Here is a 21731-nt window from a genome sequence, read left to right on the forward strand (position 1 = left end):
ATTTTTGATTTAACCAGTAAATGTACTAATAAAGCACTCTTAATTTTCAGAGGTAAGGATAACAAAATGCTTTCTTTTGAATTGCTTCTTTTTAATACTACTATTTACTTATGACTGCTAAACTAGTGATTAAGCACAGTGATGTATATTTGTGACTACAAAACCAAATTAATTATGATAACAATATTTAATTTAAAAAAAAACACAACAGTGGACTGAGAGCATTCATTACTTTGTGCTTGCACTAGAAAATACCATATCCAGATACTGTAGACAGATTTCTATCATGCTTGCAAAACTTGCTAGTTAGCGACACATCAATGTCAAAGAGAATGCAGTGATTTATATGACCTACTTACAGAATCCTTCATTAGCTGATATCATAAACCTGTTGCCACACAGCCAACATTACAGCTGACAAGAGTCCTTCCCCTTACAGGTTGGGAACCCTAAATACTGTCAGAGCTTTCATTCTAAATAGCCACCAAATCAAATTCTAATGACTAACCATCACTGCCTGCTCAGAAAAACACTTCAAAAGTCTCTGTTTGAGAAGTGCTGAGAACTTCCATTTCCCACTGACTGCTAGGAAAGTTAGGAGTTCATCCTTTCTCAGGAGATCCCCAAAATTACCTTCTAGACAATGAATGATGGAGGTTTCCACATTTTAATTGTATTAGCCAATGGACAGATAGCAAACAAAACTGCTTATCAGCAACTGGTGATATGCCAGGAAATCTCAAGAGAGCAGGGGAGAAAATGACTAATAACCATCATGCAATGCAACACATTTTTAATGATTTCCACTCAGATAATGGCTCCTCCCAGCATTAGCACCCTTTCTGTCTGTAAGCATTCCTCACCTGAAAAAAACTAAACCACAATATATTAAGATTTTAAGTAATGAATTTTGCAAGAAAAATATATAAAGGTCATTGTGTAACCTTCAAAAATACTGAAACCCAAGCTTGTGTCTTGAGGTTCAATTTCAAATATTTCCATCTGCAATTTTTAAAAAAGTCACTGTACAACAATTACTTTCTATATGAAAACATAGCTTCAGCATGGGAACAAAACTAAGAATGATTATAATCATTTGAAAGACACTGAGTTAGCATATGGATCTCATTGCCACTTACACATTTTGGTCACTGGAACAAAAAGCTATTAATCAATATGTAGAAGCCATAAATTAACATAAACATTAATCATTCTAATACTCCCCCTGTGTCAGATTGATAATTTTTTTTCAGTCTTTCATTCTGACATATGTGCCTTCAGCTATCAGCTGTTTGACCTTTTTTAACACAAATAAACATTTTGGGCATTGCAAATCTTACTGAAGTAAACATTATGGAGACAGACAAATGTCATGGATACATTTATGCCAAAAATATGGGATTTGAAAACGTGAGAGCCCCTGCCTCTCATGTTATTGCACTAGCTTTTAATAAGGGAGCCTAAAATTCAGCATGAAATACAGCTGAAACAAATGAAATTCTAGTGTTTCATAAACAGGTTCAATTTGCAGATGAGGGAAAAGACACCCATCTGTTTTATTTTCTGAAACCATTAATTGCTTGGAAAAGTGCAATGATGTAACTACAGCCAGCCTTGTTTGGAGAAAGAAAGCATAAAAGCCCACAGGAGTTCAGCTCTACAACACACCCTCCATGAATTTACTGGGGACACAAAAGACAATAAATTATTAATCACTTTGAACACCTGAAGAATATGAATAGGCATTTATATATACACAAAAGTTTTAAAAAAAGGATTTATATAAGTCTCTCTTCACCATAACATCAGACCTAGAATGAATTTAAGTTTGTACATGTGATAAATCATTGAAATCTAGCAGAAAATTGATGAGCCAAGGACCATCAAAAGACTGTTTTGAGTAGCCTCCAGTTCAGCCATGCATAGCAATCTGTCAGCCACGGGGCTCTGTCTGCCCATCCTCCTTAATTAGGGGTGCTGCACAGTGCAGCACCAGCCACAAATCTTTTGGTTCCAAGAGCTAATAATGTCCTCAGATAGCATGGGCTTAATTAAACGTCTTCCAGACATTTTTGCAGACATTCCAGCAATAATCTTGTTTGGTAACAAACTATTAAAAAGAATTGACAGAGAAGAAATATATCAAGTTGTTACAGCAACTGAAGTTATTTAGGCCAGAATTATATGTCTGCAATTAAGGATTCTGTAACTCTGAGCAATTAAAATATCACTTTATTTGAAAACTAATTAATTTTAAACACATATTTTTCCCATGACAAACTTTTATGATTGTTTAATTTATTCCATTCTAATTACACTTTAATTAATCTACTCTTGTATAATATTATACTGTTATTCTGGCATTTGACCAATGAAGACAATAAATTGATTGCAGTTCCTTTGTGCAAGAGCAGAAACTGTCATGCCAGTTTCAACACCACATTTATTTATTTGTCTGTTCTATTACTTTTCCTTTCCTCCCACAGGGCATAGGAACATGAAACAGTACAAATCAGATGACATTTTGTCTTCTATACTTTCTTCTTAGAAGTGTGAAGTATAACAAGAGTTTTCAGAATTAAGGAAAAGTATATGTGACATGATATTACATAATAAAATACAACCAATAGTAAATGAATATATACTTCTAAAATATGCCACTTATTAATGACTTATTAATTTATTCCTGATGTACAGGACTATTTCCAGAGCTGCTAGAAATGGAGTTGTTTCAATGAACATTAAGGTCTGCTCAGGATCAAGCTTGATACAGTCAACAAAAAGGGAAAAAGTGACCAAATCCCATTTTCATACCAATCTTAAAATTAAATTAATTCAGTATCTTCCTAAGTTTAAAAGCCACTGCATTTTAATTTTGCATCAAGTTACCTTTGATTCAACTAAAACAAAAGTATAAATTCTTTTATTATTCTGCAAATATTATATTTGAATTAAGCTGCAATAAAATAAATATATACAAATATTTTATTATACATGGAATTAGTTGTGCAGTATTTTATTTTGCTTTGGCCATAAGTGAGGTAAAAATGACTGTTGTTTACAGTCAGAAGTCTGCTATTTTTTTTTTTTTAATATGAACATCTTTGAAGCCGCCAGTTCTCACTCATTTGCTGGGAGGAGACAAGTGAGAAGTGACACTTTATGAAGACACAATGAAGCAATCTGCTTTTCATGTACTTTTAAAACTTCAGCTTGTGTTCCCGGCTGCATGCTTCCCTCTGCTTATGAAATACCCCCGTGCTGTGTACACCTCACCACGGGAGAGATGCCGTGCAGAGGTAGGCAATTAAATTAAACTACACTGCAAGTTGAGCTCTGAAAGTGCCTCCCAAAATATTTCTTTTACTTTAATGACACAGTTTACTTTTTGTAGAATTAAAAAGATAAGTACAAAATACATTCACAAAATACATATTCATTAAAAGAAGGAAAAAGACTCCGCAATTAGCTGAACAGGCTACGTACTTCACCAGCATATGGTGGGAGATGCATTTATATCAGACTTTACCTATTTCCTACCCCATGTTTATATTGTCATTTGTTTCACAACAGTTAAAAAATATTCTTTAAAACTGCAAATAGCAAACAAGATAAATTGACATAAACACAGAAGAAATATTAAATAACCAAGGGCAATTTCTATTTGTGACCAGCTTGTATTTTGAAATCCAAATTTTGGATCTGACCTATGCCTGTCCAAACTACCAGATGATCTCAGTGAGACTGCTCAAACGAGGGAGGGTTTGCAGGGTCGTTCATTACACCAGTATTTCATAAAGCATTTTCTCCTTGGGAGCTTTCTGCTTCTGTGTGAGCTACAACACATCTCCGAGACTAGTGTTATTCCACGTCCTTCTCTGGAGATGGAGAAGCTGTGCCAGGGACAATAAGTGACCTCCCAAGGTGCCACAGTCCCTAGAACTGGGATTAGAACTCCACTCACTGACTCCAGGCACAGACGGTCCCTTCCCAGGGACACAGAGATTCATGTGCCATGTTGTATTTTAAGAAACAAAGCAATGTGGCCAGTCTGTATCAATTCATTAGATTAAAGCTTTAAACTTTTATTCAGGTCAGAAAAATTCTTCTCAAGGTCAGAAACACACTGCGTTTCAGTAAAGACCATCACATTTCGTATTTAACACTTTACTTTCTCCAAGAACCCCTTCAGCATTGAAAAGAAAGAAAAGACCGTGTTGTGTACACCACTTTTAAATATATGACTCAAAATAGACGATTATTAAGTATTTTTACGTTATGAAATATCCCCCAAAATTCAAGCTTAATTACCAATAGTATGTATCATTAGTATGTACATACTAATAGTATGTATCATTTGTCTACTAGAATTCCTATTCCATACAGCCTAAGTATTTGGATAAGCCAAGTTACTGGACAGCAACTTAGTCCAAGAACTCTAGTAGGGATCACTATAATTCCACTCCAAAGAGGAACGACATTTACAAAGCAAATACTATCTGAATATCAAATGAAAAAAAAAATTATCTTTATTTTAACAGTTTATGCTAAGCTTACACTTTAGACATAACTGTTCTTTCATGCCAGTTTGATCACATAAATCTACATCTATTTTACACAAGCGTGTAGGATGCATTAGTTAAATATGCTCACCTCTAAGCATACGAGCATTTGCTCATATATAACAGTTAAACTGTTAAAATGTGAGGGATATTGATAAAAAACTGGTTCCATATTTAACAGGTTGAATACTGATGATGCTTAATTCCCAGTTTCTGGAACTGTTTCCTGTATCTGTGATGTTCTTACCAGTTAATTTTTCTATGTTCTAACAAGTAACACTAACTACTATTTAGCAAACGGAGGGAAATTAACCCAAAGCTACAGACTTTAATTGCAGTTTACACATTTAACCTCAAGCTTCACTCCTCTCATCCACCATAAATTACTCCTGACCAAAAATACAGTGAAAAATGCAACACTGTTTCATCACATTAATTTGAAACTTTGAACAATTCTGCCGTACCTGAACTTGAACTCCCAGCCTTTGAATTTGTGCTGAACAGCCCCCATTGTACCACGCTTTTATGCTGGCAGGAACTGAAGTGTCAATCTTTCGTCAGATAATCAGATTATGTCATGTTCTGACCAAATTCATTAGGAAAACTTTTACCAACCCTATTATCTCAAACCAGAAAATCTAGATCAAAGTATAACTGATTTTACAGCACAATAAAACTGTTATAAATATTTAAACATTAATTAAATGGCCCCTTTTGTTCAAAGTAAATAAATAACTGAAAGATACCTCTGCTTATAGGTGCTATCGAATGCAACCACATTTATCACATTTCTAAGGAAACCAGGTTCTATATATGGTGGAGAGTGGGGAGAAAAGCACTTAAATCATTTGAGAAGATGGAGGGTGGCTAGACTTTTAAATCATTTGCCTAAAGAAAGTCACACTGAGTGCTCATTCTGGTGACAAAGCATTAATCCCTGAATGTCTTGAATGTCTTTGTTAACTCCATTCACATTGGACAATTTTATCTACCTCATGCAGACGTGCTGGATGGACACTACATTCAAAAGGAGAGAAGAAATCCTCTAAGAAAATCCATCATTCTCAGTGAATGCAACTGTATTGTAATATATTGTTTTCTTCCTGGAATATGCATGATCTTGTCTCATAAGAAGGTAAATAACTGTAATTAACTTCAGCAGATGTATTTTCTGCTTGTTGATCAGATATGATATCTGCATAAACCAAACACTGAACGAAAGAGTACTTACTACTTTCCCTTGTCTCAGTTTCAGTTGGATAACAAGCACGGCATAAGAAGGAATCAAAGAATTCATATTAATATAATTAACAGCAAGGAATCAATCTTAGACTAATCCATGAGCAGAAGCAGCAACAGGACAGTCATCAATACTGATTTTGCATATTTTTCAGTACTACAATCAGATTCTCCATCTGTAACTCATACTTTAAAAGTATGATAATTTACGGAAAGGAGATTAATTTAGCCATTTTGAGTCAAAGACTTATTTCATAGCTTCATCCCAAATCCTGTATATTGTTAGGATCCCTTTTCCCTTTGAAGACTTAGTGAATGATTGAAGCTTCTACTTTCTGAGAAACAGATAACACAAGACTAGTAATCTGACTCTAAGCCACTGGATAAAGGCAGTTTGTTTCCTCTTAGCCCATCTGTCAACACCTCTTCAGTAATTAGTCCTAATTATTACAAAGGGCTAGCCTCCCATTCGCATTATTAAATCAGAAATAGTATCATAGCCAGGTATCTTTCAACGCCTACCAGACTGGCGACCTTCGATTTCATTGAATCTTCTATCAGTATCCGCCTTTGGAAGAGCCTCCGCAGTAATTTTAGCATCAGCTTCAAAGATGCAGATCCCACAGTGGAATTCCAGGGATGCATTCATATACACACCCACATCATGTGACAGGAGAGCAAGCAACACAATTGACCTTTGCATTGTTCTCTAAACTCCTGTGATATAAAACACACATTTCTATTTTACACAATGGAACTGGTTTTTGCCTGCGTGCTTCGAAGTGCTCCTTTGAACTAAACGCTGATAGGAAGAATAGTGAAACCGTGTATAAAGATGAAGGTCAAATCTTTGTTAGGAAAACAATACATCTGAAACTTTTTTTCAGACCAAGATAAATTTGCAAGGGGTAAACAGTAACTAAAAATATTCATAAATGTATTTAAGTGTGAAGATTTAAAAGGTTTCTTTTGTTTATTTTTGCCATATAGCTGAAGTACTTCTCCAGAGAAGTGGAAAACAAAAGGATGATGACATCCAAATTCTCACAGAACCAAGGCTCAATTAGCTGAGGCTTTAGTCAGACTGCTTTAAGCTCTTTATTTGCATTAACATTTACTTCATTGAAACAAGAGACAAGATATTCCTAAGAACCTAACACTCCATTTCTTTTGATTAAAAGCCAGATGTGTTTCCCAATTACGCATCTGAGACCAGGAGCGAGGATTTGTTTATGGCGGATTTCTCATCAATGGCAGGGTACCACCAGTTTCCACAGACACAATGAGTCGACCTGAGCTGCACTCAGTTTATGGCTCATCTAAGTATCCCTGCTAAAAGCTTGTGCCCAGAGTACAGGAGCTACACATAATATTCAAAAGTCTCCATATGAACAAAGGCCATATTGTCTGATTAAAGCAAAGAATGTTTTTGTTAATATGCTTAATGTTGCCAGGGGGAAAAAAAAAGCAAAATATACAGAATACTTTTTACAAATATCTTTTATAAAAAACCTCCACCCAAACACATATTAAAGAACTCTTCTGTGTCCTATATTAAAGTGAAATAGTGATTTCCGCCACTTGCTTTGCAGGTCTCCAAATGCTAGAGATGTAATAAAAGAGTGAGCTGCTATGCAAGAAGCAGTAGCCTGAAGCCTATGGCAGAGCTGGGCAGGCACAGAACTGGGTGCTTGGGGAGGGTGCTCCAAACTGCAGGGATGCCATCCCAGCTCTGAGTGTCATTAAAGCTCAGTGCCTGGAATAGGGACCATGACCCAAATTCTGGGTCCCTGATCTGTGGATGTGGTTGGCCCTAAGTCCCTGCTGATTCATTGGTTCAGTTTGGCCTACCTGGAACTAGCACAAAGACATCTCAGTAGCACATAGTACTGGAGCATGAAGAAACTACTCAGATCCAGCTCCCTGCATACCTTCCTGCCAGAGCACTCATGGCACCACACAGCTTCACTGCACCTGGATAGCTTTTCCCTTCTGAGATAACCAAAACTCAGTGCCAAGAAAAATAAACACACAAATTTAAAATTCACTTTCCAAGTTGTACATTTTCCAAACAAATGCCATGTTAGTGACATGCACAGTAACAGGCAGGCATTTGACTATCAATGGATCAGACTTAAAACCACATTAATATTTCAGGTATCAACAATGGAGTATTAACATGCTACCATTTTTTTCTTGATTATCCTTATGAGAATTCAATGCACCAACAATAAAACCCTTTCAAAGCAGAACATAGTGTGGTACTGTATGGCAGAAAAAAATGCCCTGCAAGGTCAGATGACTGGTCCCATCTGGCCTAGTACCTGACTTCCACCAGTGCCATGCTATTTAGAGATAGTGCTTAGGGAAAAGACAGAAACCTGGATACTTTTGGGGTCCATTCCTCCTGCCCCCCACGCACCCCCACCCCCCCATGCACAATGATGTTACAGGGCACACAACTTCACTGTCCATTTGCAGTTCTGTTTTTATCTATGAAATTATCTGACTTTTTTTGAACCTGCTGATATCCTTGCCTTTGCTACCCACCATGGCAAAAAAATCACTATCTGGAGTTCCAAAAAATGAAGGACTACCTTCTTTTCTTTGTTTTAAACCTGATCTTCTACCTTCACTGAGTGCCCTCTAGTTCTTACATTGCAGGATTTAGAGGACAGCAGTTTTACATCTGGCTTTTTCATCACTTTCATGATTTTGTAAATCTCAACGATAAATATCTGTCTTTCTCTAAACTGAAGAGTACCAGACTTTTCAATGTCTCCTCATATGACAGTTCCAGTTCCCCAAATTGTTTCAGTTGCCATTTTCTGCACCATCTGTAACACCACTAAATCCATCTGGAAAAGCAGAGAACTGTACAGTTCTGATATGAGTCCAAGGAGCTTTTCTTAGTAGCACAGTGACATCCTTGATGAGATAAATCTTGACTAATGTCAAAAATCCCATGTCACTTTCAAGAGAAAAGTTATTACTTTGTACAACAGAGATAATTCCAGCTAATACACCTGGCACAGGAAGTCATCTTTGTTCTCAATAGTTTGGGAATTCTCCTGCAGAGCAAGCCAACAGAGAAAAGGCTAAGTGTAAGTGTACTGTCCAAGGAGCTACATCCGGAAGAAATAGCATAATATTTGAATAGCACTTCCTGAAACACCTAGACTTCCTGGAATTAACAGTTAAAATCCCAGAGGAATTGATAACATTGTTTGACAACCCAAGCCTAGCAGACTGCTGCCCAACACCACTGTGTACCTTTCAGGGAAGAATTTTAAAGGTCCTATCTACTCTACATAAATGCTTGAGAACTCTGGTCCATTTTTATAGCTATATGCCCTGTAGCTTCCCTTGCTACAGGGAAGCTACATGTGGGCCAAAATCCCTCTTATATATCATGCTAGGAGCTGCTTCTCTCAATTTCCAGCTACATCCATTTAAATGGCATATTCTATGGTGTAACAAATCTTTCCCTATTCTAAGTTTACTTTGTATTAAGCAGAAATCTTGGAGTGGCAATGGGTTGCATTGATTTTTGTCTAATGTCATTAACTTCCATGGATATGTTTGGGTCAAAGAGAGGCAGCAACTATAAAAGCATATGTGCACAATGTAATCTCAAAAGAAAACAGAAATCAGAGTCCAGCAGCAGGAACAAAAGGAAATATATCTTTGTTCCAGCTGCATGAGCCACCCAAACACTGAGGAGAACAGTGCTGACATCTTCCTGAGACTGTGCATGACAGCACTGCAACATTACCACAACGTTGCCTTGGCCTCACTTCAGCCACATGCCCAGGTCAAACTGGCAATGAGATGAATGGATTCCAGGGCCTTTACCTGGCAGTTCTGCTCAAGAGCAGAGAGAAAGATGAGGCCCCCATGTCCCAGTGCAGTCCTCACAAGAAGAATGAGGTCTGGGCTTCCCGTCATGGTTAGCAAGCAACCTCTGCAAAGCATATACTCATTTTTAGATACTGCAAATTAAAATGTTTTGTGGGAATGCCCTTCTGCAGTTTCCTCAGTTCCCTCTAAGGTTCAAAATATTTACAAACATCACTATTTACACAAAGGTAGCACCACTAAACTAACATTGATTTTAAAGAGATTACTCGCACAGTGAAGATGTTAAAACACATCGTCAACGGCCATGGCATATTAACTTACCAACTGACTTCAGCTCTCTCAGAAGAGAAAAGTCTTCATTATAATGTGTTTTGTATAAAACCAGACTACAGTTTAACCTGCAAGGTGTCTGGTATGTTCCTTTCTCAAATCTGCAAGTACTAGTTTCACGGAAGAAGTCTGTGCCAAAGTATATTATACCTACTATGGCAATAAATTCTTCATGGATGAGGTTTTACACATAAATTACCTTCATTTGCAGTCTCTGAATGCTCTTCTAAATTTTATGGGATAATATGAATTATGAGCACCCATGTATTTCTTGTAGCTATATTGTGAGACATATTTTCTCTCCTAGTTGCAAAAGATTATGCAAGTGAATTATACTCTATACCTCTCTCCCTCCACCCTCACTGAACAAATGTGATAACACAAACCAGTCAGTTGCTTATGAGAAGTGTTTGGTCTGCTATAAAGACATGTATGTATTAGTTAGTCTAGCTAGAATTAAATGTAAATCACATGGTTAAACAAAAGCACTAAATATATCAGAAAGGTTTTTCCTAAACCTCATAATCTTAGGTTTCTTAACCTTGGTTATTTCTTGGTTTAGTTATTGGGTGCATTTATGGTTTGGCAAAATAACTGTTTTTAAATAAACTGTACATTTTAAAAGGACAATTTATATTTATTTGAAGTTACCATTGTAATTTTTACAAAACTTGGCTGGGTGTCAGTGGCTGGGCTGTAGGTATTTTGCTGGTTCTGCTGGATTTCTAAAGCCTTAGAGAACTGGGAATGGAATGAGACTGTTCACTGTTATTATTAGTCTCTAATAAACACTGTTGATGACCCACTGGAACCTAAATCCTAGCCATTCTTCATATATCTGTTGAAGACTGGGGGTTTTGGACTCAGTTCATACACAACATTTGCTTCGGAAGCAAGGTTCCAGGTTTCCACAGGAGCTCTAATTTCACAAATCACTAGAAACATGAACTGGCAAACAGTACCTGGACCCCAATTCTACAAATTGCTCTAACCCCACTATCTGAAACAACTTAGTAGTTTCAAAGGCTTAATAGGAACAGGTCCAGGATCAGCCATTGTTCCAAAAGGGCATATCACTGGTCAGTTGTACTGAATAGCACCTACTCCCAGCCACTCAACCTGAGAGGCCAAAGACAGCCGGAATGGAACATGTGGTGTGGGAACACTTGCCCTGCTCCCATGACAGCAGGCAAAGGATCAGGCAAGAAGGCTCATAACAAGATCAGACAAAAGAGAAAACACTGAATCATGTTAAAGTAATTACCAGAAAATAAGACTTCTGCAAAATATTTGCAATCAGCTCGCTGGAGCCTTCAGGCTCAGTCTTGCACTGGGCTGCCTGTAGCAGCACCACCCCAGGAGGCGCTCCAGGAAGAACGGGTGACTCAGTCACAGTTCCTCCCTGGCTCCTTCCTCCCGCATGGCACAACAAATAACTGCACCCTGTCCCACCGCAGCGCTCCCACGTTACTGCCAGCCAGCCTGACAGCACAGACAGCCCTGCTCTCCCTCTGCTTGCCCTGCTTCTGGGACAGTGAGGGCACACAGACCCCACTGTCTCTTCACCCCAGTGTCTCTCTCCCATCTCCCCACACCCAAAACTGCTGCCTAAAGCGGCCATATGGGACACATTTACTTCTCACTACTGCCCTGGGGTGCTACTAGGAACAGAAATAATCTAGCATGGAGATAGCATCAGCATGAAAGAGAAGAGAATCCTAGTTAGAAAGAACATATGTCGTCACTAGATAATGATAACCACATTTAATGGGCACAAGCATGAAGGCATGAATTTCAGAGATTTCTCCCTTGTTTTAAAAAATAGGGGCTCATTATAAAAATGCCCAATTACACCATCAGGCACTATACAATATTTATGACTAAAAAATCACTATAATTAAATGTTAAGTGCTGATTTCAATTATTTAGCAGTGGAGCAATAAAATAAGCAAATACCTTTAAAACATTATTTTCACAGACAAATCGCAGAATACAAAAATAGCTAAAAAATTACCCGTTAGGACCTTAGACATCCCATAGTAAGATTTAAGCTGCAAGGATTCTCAGATCCATTTTTTTTGTGCAAGCTTACAGTGGAGCTAGTATATGGGAAAAGAGTGAATTCCTGCCCTGACTGGGTTAGTTACCATATCACCTTAGAACTAGACACTCAGAAAAAACAAAGGCATTTATAGAGGCTAAAAATAATGAAGATCTGAAGCAGTGAGACAGTTCAATCCACATGGGCCACATCTGCACATGCCCCTCCACTGAAGGACCTAAGTAAGCTGTGTTCATTAGTGTCGGAAAACTTTGGAAGATTATATAAAAAAATATTTAAAATTAAAAAATAGTTCCAAAACATAATGGTTCTTGAGAAATAGCATTCAAATCACTAGAAATTAAGGGCATTCCCAGTAGATATTCTCAATAATTTATCTGTCATAAACAGCAGAAAAAAGGCTTCCGCATTAAATATTATTAATTCTTTTCTGGGACTACGTAACACTCCTGGATAATTGGTGATAAAAACAACCAGCAAGCAAGAGGAAGCTGTGGCAAACCAGGTGCTGTACTATCCTCAAGCAGGATGCAGTGCCCATTGTCCTGACCAGGGACAGGACTCTGTCAGTCAGTGATATGAAAGTGGCCATGCCACCTTCCTTTCTTTTTGGTGTAACTGATGTTACATCAAGGAAAGACCTCCAGCACATTGCCAAATTTGCATGGCTCAAGTGCCGTCAGTGTGCCAGACTCACCATTACAGGGCAAAACAATGGACAGATGCGGAGCTTCTAGACTGCCTTCACTCCAGCTGTTACCTTGCAGAAGTTGGGATGGATGATACTCAAAAATTTTTCATAATTGTTATTACACTAAGAATTCTTCTGTCAAAAAAAAAAAAAAAGAATGCAGCCTACTTCCATTCATGCTTCTGACAAACTTTTGCTTTTCTTGATAGATTTTCAGCTAAAACAAAAATTGAGTTAGAGATTTCCATTTCAAACTAAATGTCCAATAAACTAAATACAGCTGATTATTCCTTGCTTCCTTACATCCTTCTCATTTACCAAGAACAAAACAAAACTTGTTGAAGAACACATTTTAAAGCAAGAATAATGACCATTCCCAACCCCACAGTTCCATTTTTATTGCAAATAAAACAACCCTGAAGGTCTTCCACTAGCTTCAGAGGCTGGGAGGGAGTGGGAAGAATGATGTGTTACACTCCAGTGGAGGAAGTACATACGCCAACTGGAAAAATGGACTATAAAAAGCTTTTCTTACACAAACATGAGGAAGCAACCAACACCCTCAATTGTTGAAGTGAACACAGGGAGGCCTAAACACACTACTAGAAAAAATTTTAAATTAAAAAAGTTCTACAATGTGTCACATGTTCCCAATTACTCTCAGATTTGAGAGCCTGGTTCGATAAGGTCTGACTGCTACCATGAGCAAAAGAGCACAAATGCTGTGGAAGTGTAGCAGGCTGGAGACTCTGCTCACACTATCCCTTGGTTTTTTGGCACAGCACTATGGACTCTCCTCCCTCTCTGCAACCTACTGCAAGTTGGGTGAGGAGCCCTCTGCACCTGGAACAAAGGCTCAGAGTGCAAAACCAGGACACAGAGCTGCACTGCAGGAAAGATGGTGCCACCAGGGCAACCACTTCTGCTCCAAGGGCCTTTCCTAACCAGCAGCATGTCAGGAACGCATCCCCTCCAGTCAGCACAGGAACGTGGCACACAGAGGCACGAATTCCAAGTACAGCTTCAGAAGGTGAAACGGGCTTATTACAGAAGAGCAGATTTATTAGAACAAATAGTTAAATACTGGCAGGACAAAGATGCAAATTCTAACAAGGCAGACCAAGACATAAGAAGGTGGACAGTGAAGATGGCCACGCTGATTTTACATCCTTTGGAGAGACTGCTTCCTGGCTCTCTGCACTGGGCAACACTCAGCTGGAATAGCCAACCCCAATACAGGCTCATGCACTTCCATGCCCCAAGAAACAGTCCCAGACACCACAGCATTCTGACCCCTAGCAGCGTAAAGCCTCTAAGAGCTACAACCAAAAGAGTGCTCTCACAATGATCTCGGTATTGAATACGGTAGTCTTGTATTTTTCCATTAAGGTAATTTCCCTTGTCCATGAACATATATTGTCTCATGGTATTTAGCAAAGTCATAACCCTCTAGTTACAGAGCTTGAACTTGTCAACAATTATTTAGTGAGTGTAATGGAGCTAGGTCAGAATGCAGATACACAATCCACTGATTCTATTAGTCCTTACAAAACCATTCCTTCTCCAGCAGCCACTGTGTGAAAGGACATTAAAAGTAGAGGTTTGGGTCTGCAATGAACCTGTAGCTTCAAACTAATTTCACTTAGAAATTTCTTACGTGGTTTTGAGTATCTACCCCTTGTAAATGACTACAAATGAAAACCAGAGATGCCATCACACAAGTGGAAGCAGATAGCCCACATTCTCTCCCACCCCCAGAACACATCAAATTGTTTTGGAATTTATGAAAATAAGAAGAAACACACTAAACACTCGGACAACACAGACCTACCAATCTGGGATAAAACTGCAGCCTTCTTCCCCTGCTGCTTACTTAGGGAAGGTGTTATAATTGCTTTGCCCAGAACACACAGACAGCAACAAAGATTAGCATTTCAAACACCAGGAGAGTCAACACAGGAGAAAACAGCCTGCTTTGTCCCTGGCATTAATGGTCAATGCAAAACAGGATACTGGATTCTTGAACATGTTTTCTTTATTCTGCAGAAGGCACATGAAGGAGTTCTGATAGGCATCCTCCCTCCTGATTTCAAAGTGAGAATCCATGGCTTTACAGACATGGCTCTGAGGAACCTCATTCCTAGATGGCTCCTATTCTCCCACCTTTATCTCATTGTCTGGGTGGGTTTTTGGTTGGCTGTTGTTGTTTTTTTCACATTAAGTGTGTCCATGGGTCTCTCCACAGCTCACACTGTGTACACTTAAAGTCCTTGATAAATTTTTTTGGCAGCTCTACTTTTCCCACCTCCTAACACTGACTAGGACAGTTCTTCTCTTAAATAGTCTCACTGCTTTCTCATAAAACTGGCACTGTGGACTGCCAATTGACTCCTAACAATTTATTTCTATGTGTACAGCATCATACAATTCTACAACATGAAGTAAGAAAAAATAATCCTCAAATCTTACATAATTCTCCTTTCTCTAGAGGTCAAGAAGTTCTTTCTGGATATTCAAACTCAAATGTCAATGATAGGAACTTGCATTTTAAGAATAGGCAAGCAGAAATTTCTCATCAACTGAACAGGTCGTGCTATGCTTCTGGGCACACATTACAGTATCTTTTTCGCATCACACCTACTCTACTAAATATACAAAACACTGTGCAAGTGATAGTTTTGTCAGCCACCAGCTAATCAAATGAAAAATTATTAGGCTTAGAAAAATAATAAAAGCAGAAGCCAGCTGTGCATTTGTTGGATGAAAATCCCAGTGTCTCCCATGTTAGCTCATGTGTATTTCAATTTCTGGGAAGAAAATAATGGGAGTTTCTCCACCCTTTCTCATGTGAGCCATAAAACAGATTTATTACCTAGGATATATTCTGTGTTTTCTCCTGAGGAAAAAAGAAAGTGGTGGAACAAGTTCATTTTTTTCCCTTCTAAAACAAGGATTTTCTTTATAATAAACACAGAGCTTAATTTTGGTATCATATGGCCCTTCTATTTAATGCTCTGGTCACACTTTTTGCCTTTCTAAATCTTGAATTGTTGCATTTTCATTTCAGTGGGGAATCTACAGCTGCTCCAGCTGTCTGAGTGTGAAAAGTCTGTCCTAAGATTCCTATCTGGTGTTTTAAAGCAAAATCCTTCCCTCCCCTAAATCAAAGAAATTTAGCATCTACTGAAAACCTATGGAATAACTAAAACAAAAAGAAAAGCTAAACATTAGTCTATTTCATTAGTCTGAAACATTCGTTTCTTTTTCAAATAGTTCTTGCTCTGCTTTACCTTACACTCAACTGTCACCCAGTGGCTCTGGGAAACTCAGGCTGCAGACCCAGAGGTTTAGGACAGGGTTGCATCTCATCTGGGAAGGTTATCCTGTACAAACAACTATTTTTTTACTGTAATGGTCACCTTATGACCTTGAAAAATAAATCATGAGAAAGAAGATTTGCTGACTAAAAGATTTTTTTCTCTCCTAAAACTCTTAATTTGCTCACAGTATCATGTTACGGTTCTAAAGACCTGTGCTGGTAAATCCATTTACAGAAAAGGTGACTTCCTCTGGAACTTTCGCTTTTGAGATGCAGATGAGACTGATTCCTATTTTAAACACTTCTGCATCATTATATAGCCTGGATCCTCCAGTTTAGAGGTCTGGCAACTTTCAAGGCTAAGATATCCCTTTTTTAAATGACATCCAGTAACATGGCTTTTTAAAGTAAATCTGTTGACTCTGATATTTGCAGCCTAAATGTGTTCTACAGTCTCCCATTGCTAACCAGCACCTCTTGTTTAATGAGTCACTTTCCTCAACACGGCAAACCTGACATCTCTCAAAGTTTCAGTTCTTTCAAATAATCCCATGATAGATGAGCGTTTACACCAAGTCATAAATGCCAGTGAGACAATTTTTGAAATGACGAGCATTAGCTGCATATAATTAAAATGTACCATAGGAAGTGCATTCATTACAGTTGTGAAATTATTTTATTGCTTATGAAAATAAAAAAAAATGCACTTTTAATGATACGACTGTGCCAGCACAGAGCTCAAAAGGAAGCTGGCTTGCTTGGGCAAAAAATCATGCAGGTTTTATTGAAGATTTGTTTCATTCTCATTGTTTTGATCACTTACACTGCTCCACAAAGAACAGTAATTTGGAAACTAAAACTCCAGTAGCCGAAGAGTTTTCAACCTATTACTAATTTGAAATCCTTCATTTGTACTACCAAGTATATTTTAGTGCAGCCAAACTGCATTCTTACAAAGAGAGCATAAAGGCACCCACACAGATATTCTGGGGAGAAAAACACTATTACTGCCACTAGACTTACCTTTTTCCCTTATAAAAACATACAAACACAACAAACATGCAATACTGTGTTGAGATTCCAGGTTTGTACAGAAGTATCAGCACTACAACTAGAAAAGGGTGTCCAAAAAGCAAAGTTCAACCTTTTTTTTAATCAAGTTTGTTTTCATAAAACCAGAAATAGCACTAGCATGCATCTATAATCCAGCTGGAACAAGACAATTTATTACAGAAGAGCAGTTATAGTAGCTATTTTTTCCCAATGAAGACAGTGCTTCATAGAATATAATTTTAAAAAATCAGAATCTCCAGGGTTAAATTTCCCATCTAAACTAATTAACAATGACTGGTTTACAGTTACTACTGATCCAATGAAACAGTACATTGTTATGGCTGAGCTTGTAGAGAAATAGTACTCAAATTAAAAATAAGACCTATACAAACACAAAGCATAATACAGCCTGATGTACTTTGTGGTAGAGAGCCAAAAAAATGTGTCTCTTTAGAATGCAATAACATATATGGGTCAGTAATTCAGCAGTTCTTTGCAAAAAGAAACTCACAGTATTCTATAATGCTCAGAAAAGGCGTAAATGTACTTAGTCAACAGATCTGCTCCCTAAATACCTTACAATTCCAACACTGTAATTCCAGTGCTTAAAAATAAGTCTCTACACCAATTAACCAAAATCAGACAATCTATCTGATATTAGAAACAGGCATCTATTCCAGTGCATGCACCAACATAATTTCCATCTGCAGAATCTTTATAACTGATAATCACACATCCAAGCCAGAATAAACAGAATTAGACTTAATGATCGCAGGGTATTTTTAAAACAAGAAAAAACTAGTTTACCTGTAAATCAATAGAAACATTAATAGGATTCATTAAAAAACAAGAAGGTGCTCCAGTAGCTTTAAAAAAATCTAGCAATTTAGTTACAAATAAAAATTTTAAGGATTTCTTGCACTTCCTGTCACTTAGGCAGACAGGACACATTTTTTATGACATTTCCCAGTCACGGAGCCCTCTAAAAGCTTCACAGAAATGCTGCTAAACTTGAGGGTTACTGGAAGGAGCTTCAGAAGGATGAAAGAGACTGTGCTAAAAAGTGTGGCAAAATGCTCCTCAAAATAATTCCCAGAGGAAAAAGTTACACACATATTTCCATCTCGTGTGGTCTGTTTTTTCCAGAGCACACACCATGCTTGTTTTTTATCTTTTTCATTACAAAATGAAGGTGCTGAATCTGGAACTGGGATTGTGTCCTGCTCTAAACTGGCATTCAAAGGAGTTGTACAAGGCAGTTGCGCTATTTTAAACAACCAGCACCACTGAGGAGAAAAGCCAAGCAAAAGAATGCCCATGCCGGAGGTCAGTGCGCGATGTCCCCCGAGCGCGGCGGGACGGGCCGGTGACGGGCGCTGCCCCGCCGCGGGCCCGCGCTGCCGCCAGAGGGCGACAGGGAGCAAGCCGGCAGAGGCAGCTCCGAGTCCAGACCCGGCCCATCAAAGCCAAAAGTCTGACCAGTTAATTAATACATTATTTTTCATATTACCATACTGCACTTGACAATAATATATTTTCTTTTGTAAATGCTTCCAGCTGAAAGGTACTAAAGCACTTTTAGGTGCTCCTGAGGACTGTCACTACTCTTTTGCAAAAGGTGGGGAGAGACCCACCTGAGGCTGTGCCTTTCTTCCACAGAATCGCGTTCAGTACTCAGCCAATGCTGCTCCTGCCTTACCTCCGTCTGCTCAAGCAGTGTAGTGTCGCTAAAACACCTAAAAAAATACCTATTTCTTTTGGTCATAAAAGTACTGGGATTATTATGGGGAGCTGTAAAATTCAGTAGACTAGAACTGTTAGCTCCATTACCACTGATATTGATGTCTGATGGGGTGTATCCTGAACTCAAGGCACACACACTGTATCACCGCTGCCAGAGGAGCTCCTGCACGGACTGTTCAGGACTGTTCAAACTGCTGCAGACCGTAATCAAATATCACTTTTATCGAGCAGATGCCGCACGTCAGCCACAGATGCGACACCTCCCTGACAGTGTCCCTCAGGGACTCTGAGGCTCCAGGCAGAGCTCTGAGGCCGCGCGGGGCTCTGAGGGGCCGTGAGTGGCTCTGAGGAGCCGTGCGGAGCCATGAGTGGCTCTGAGGGGTCGTGCGGGGCTCTGAGGAGCCGTGCGGGGCCATAAACGCCTCTGAGGGGCCGTGCGGGGCTCTGAGGGGCCCTCAGGCGCCGCGCGCCGCGAGTGGCGGGTGACGTTGCCTCCGTCGCGCGCCCCGCACGCGGCGGCCGAGCCTCCAGCGCGCCGTTGCCTTGGCGACGCCCTCCGCGTGCGCACAGCACCGTCCCCTCCTCCGGCCCGTGAGGCGGCGCCGCGCCGGTGACAACAGAGCCTTCCCAGCCTGATCAGACCCCGCCGCCACCCCCGCGGCCGAGCGCGGGGTTCCCCCGTCCTCCCTTCCCCCGCTCACCGAGAACTCTTCCGCCCGGCGGGGCGGGTGCGTGGTAGCGATTATTCGGCGATCCCCGCGGGAACCAGGCGGATACGGAGGGATGCCGAGCCCCGTGCGTGACGTCACGGTCCGGCGGGATGCGCGCACGCGCAGTCGGTCCCGGCCCGCCGGGGCCAGCGGCCGCCGAGACCGAGCGCGGATCTGCTCGGCGGGCGCCGTCAGGGACTCCCGCTGTCAGCAGCCCGCAGCGCCGGCGGCGCCATCGGCAGCCAGCGCAGCCCTCGCGGAGCAGCCCCGCTCCGAGGGTCCTGCGAGGGGCTTGGCGCCTGTTCGCTTCCTCACGCTCTGTAACCGGAAGGACCCGGCCTTCCCCGGGAGCCCGCCAGGAGTTCTGAAGCAGCCGGGAAGGGCTGGGCCGGGCGGTGGTGCCGGGCTGTCGCTGCCACCAGTCCGTGTGTGGCTCGGACGATTCCCCGCAGCTGGTTGGGAAGGCGGATCAGTGGGTGCGCACCGGGCTGGGGTTTGGGCTCTCTGCTTGCACAGCATCCATTTATCAGGCTCTGGCGTGCTTGGGGTTAGCGCATTCCTGAAGTCATTTGTCTCCTCCAGGAGCCACTGTGAACTTGGATTTGTTGCGGGATAAAGATCCTGTTCTTTCAGTTCAACACGGCCATACAAAGTTTCCCAGGTCCTGCAGGAGAGCTTCCTTAGAGGAAAAAAAGTTGCCTCCTGAAATGGTTCCCAATGGAAGTTACTGGTTAGGTGTCACAACTGAACTGAATCAGGCAACGGTTAAATAACCCTGTGTGTATTGTTGGAACAAAACTGCTGTGGGATTGGAATTGTACCCTGCTACTGTCCCCATGCACCCCCAGCAGGACGTTGGGAAGCGCAGTGCAGACATGTGCAATGGCAGCACTGCACAGAGATGCACTTGCCCCCCTTTCACCGGCCCCTGTTACTCTCCAGCCACACTGAGACTTGCTCAAGGAAAGCAAATAAACCATCATTTGCTTGTGTCACCTGTCTAGGACTTAAAAGCTGTGTCATTTATGTAGTTTTTCAGGAAGCTGTCCTGCTCTAGTTCCAGCTAGAAAGCTTGGTACCTCATAAAACATGCTTTTCAGTTTTCCTGCCATTTTTGCCTATGGAACCAGAGTCTTTCAAAGCTAAATTAACTCTAGTGCTGTTAAATGAGTGCTGTTCTACGATGTTCCGCTTCTATTGATGCAAACAAAGGCATGGAGACTTCTTGTGAGTTTGGGAAGGTAGATCTGGAGCTTGCTTTTCTACCCATATCAAATTTCTCATCAGTAGGAACACTGAGTCCTAAATCCTTGCTCTAAAGGGCTTTAAATGGCATTTGGTGGTTATGAGAACACAGTACACTGAGGAGGTTATGCCTCTCATTAGGAGGAATGTCCTGAGCACAGATAAATACATTCTGTATTGTATAATGCACAAGTACAGCCCCATATTTCCTGATATGTTTTGCTGAAATGATTTGAATTAAGAGATTTAGAGCAGCAGATCATTGCTATAAATTGCTATGTATAATGGAACCACATGTGCAGTATACTTCAGGTCTTTAATTTGTTAGGGGCTAAATGTTTATTAGATTCCGGTACAGTTACTATTCCCTACAGTTGCCTTGAAAATGAAATACTCCTTTCACAACACAAAGATAATGAGTTGTACTGTGAGATAAGGTGGTTACCAGAATTCAGGAATGACAGAATCCAATTAATTTAACATTAGTTAATGCAGGATCAAATTTACTACAGTTGGATGCAGTTTGTAATTGAAAGTTCCATTACAGCATGTTTTTACATGTTATCTCCTATCAGTAAGAGATCTCAAAAGAGCAAATCCTCTATTTTGAACAGCAGCAATGTGTTTAATATATCATAAATAAGTCTTTCCTTACAAGTTTGCTGTAAGGAACTTCAGGTCCCAAGACCCCAGTTGTGCACAAGGGGCTGTGCTCTTGCTCTTTCTCAGAAGGGGACATGACTGAGCTTAAAGAGAAACCTGGGTTTCATCTTGGACTGCTTTGTTGGGCTGCCCCTCCCTTGTTATTTGTTCATCCCTTTTCCTATTTTCCAGTCTTCTGGGTGATCACCCCTCTTTGTTTTTTGGGTGGGTGGGGTGAAATCAGCCCTCTAGTCAAATAAACCTTTCAACCTCC

At 40.2% G+C, this 21731-nt stretch overlaps 1 protein-coding gene across 1 annotated transcript in view; it reads right to left on the reverse strand.

The window, feature by feature from the left end:
* Positions 1 to 19642, reverse strand: part of GNB1L (G protein subunit beta 1 like) — a 42443-nt gene extending 22801 nt beyond the window's left edge. The window contains exon 1 of the mRNA XM_084217360.1: positions 19562 to 19642. The gene's annotated coding sequence lies outside the window, so the exon portion shown is untranslated. The remainder of the gene's footprint in view (positions 1 to 19561) is intronic.
* Positions 19643 to 21731: the final 2089 nt, after the last annotated feature.

The sequence above is a fragment of the Fringilla coelebs genome (assembly GCF_963513975.1).
Source record: "Fringilla coelebs genome assembly, chromosome: 17".
In the NCBI taxonomy this organism is placed as follows: Eukaryota; Metazoa; Chordata; class Aves; order Passeriformes; family Fringillidae; genus Fringilla; species Fringilla coelebs.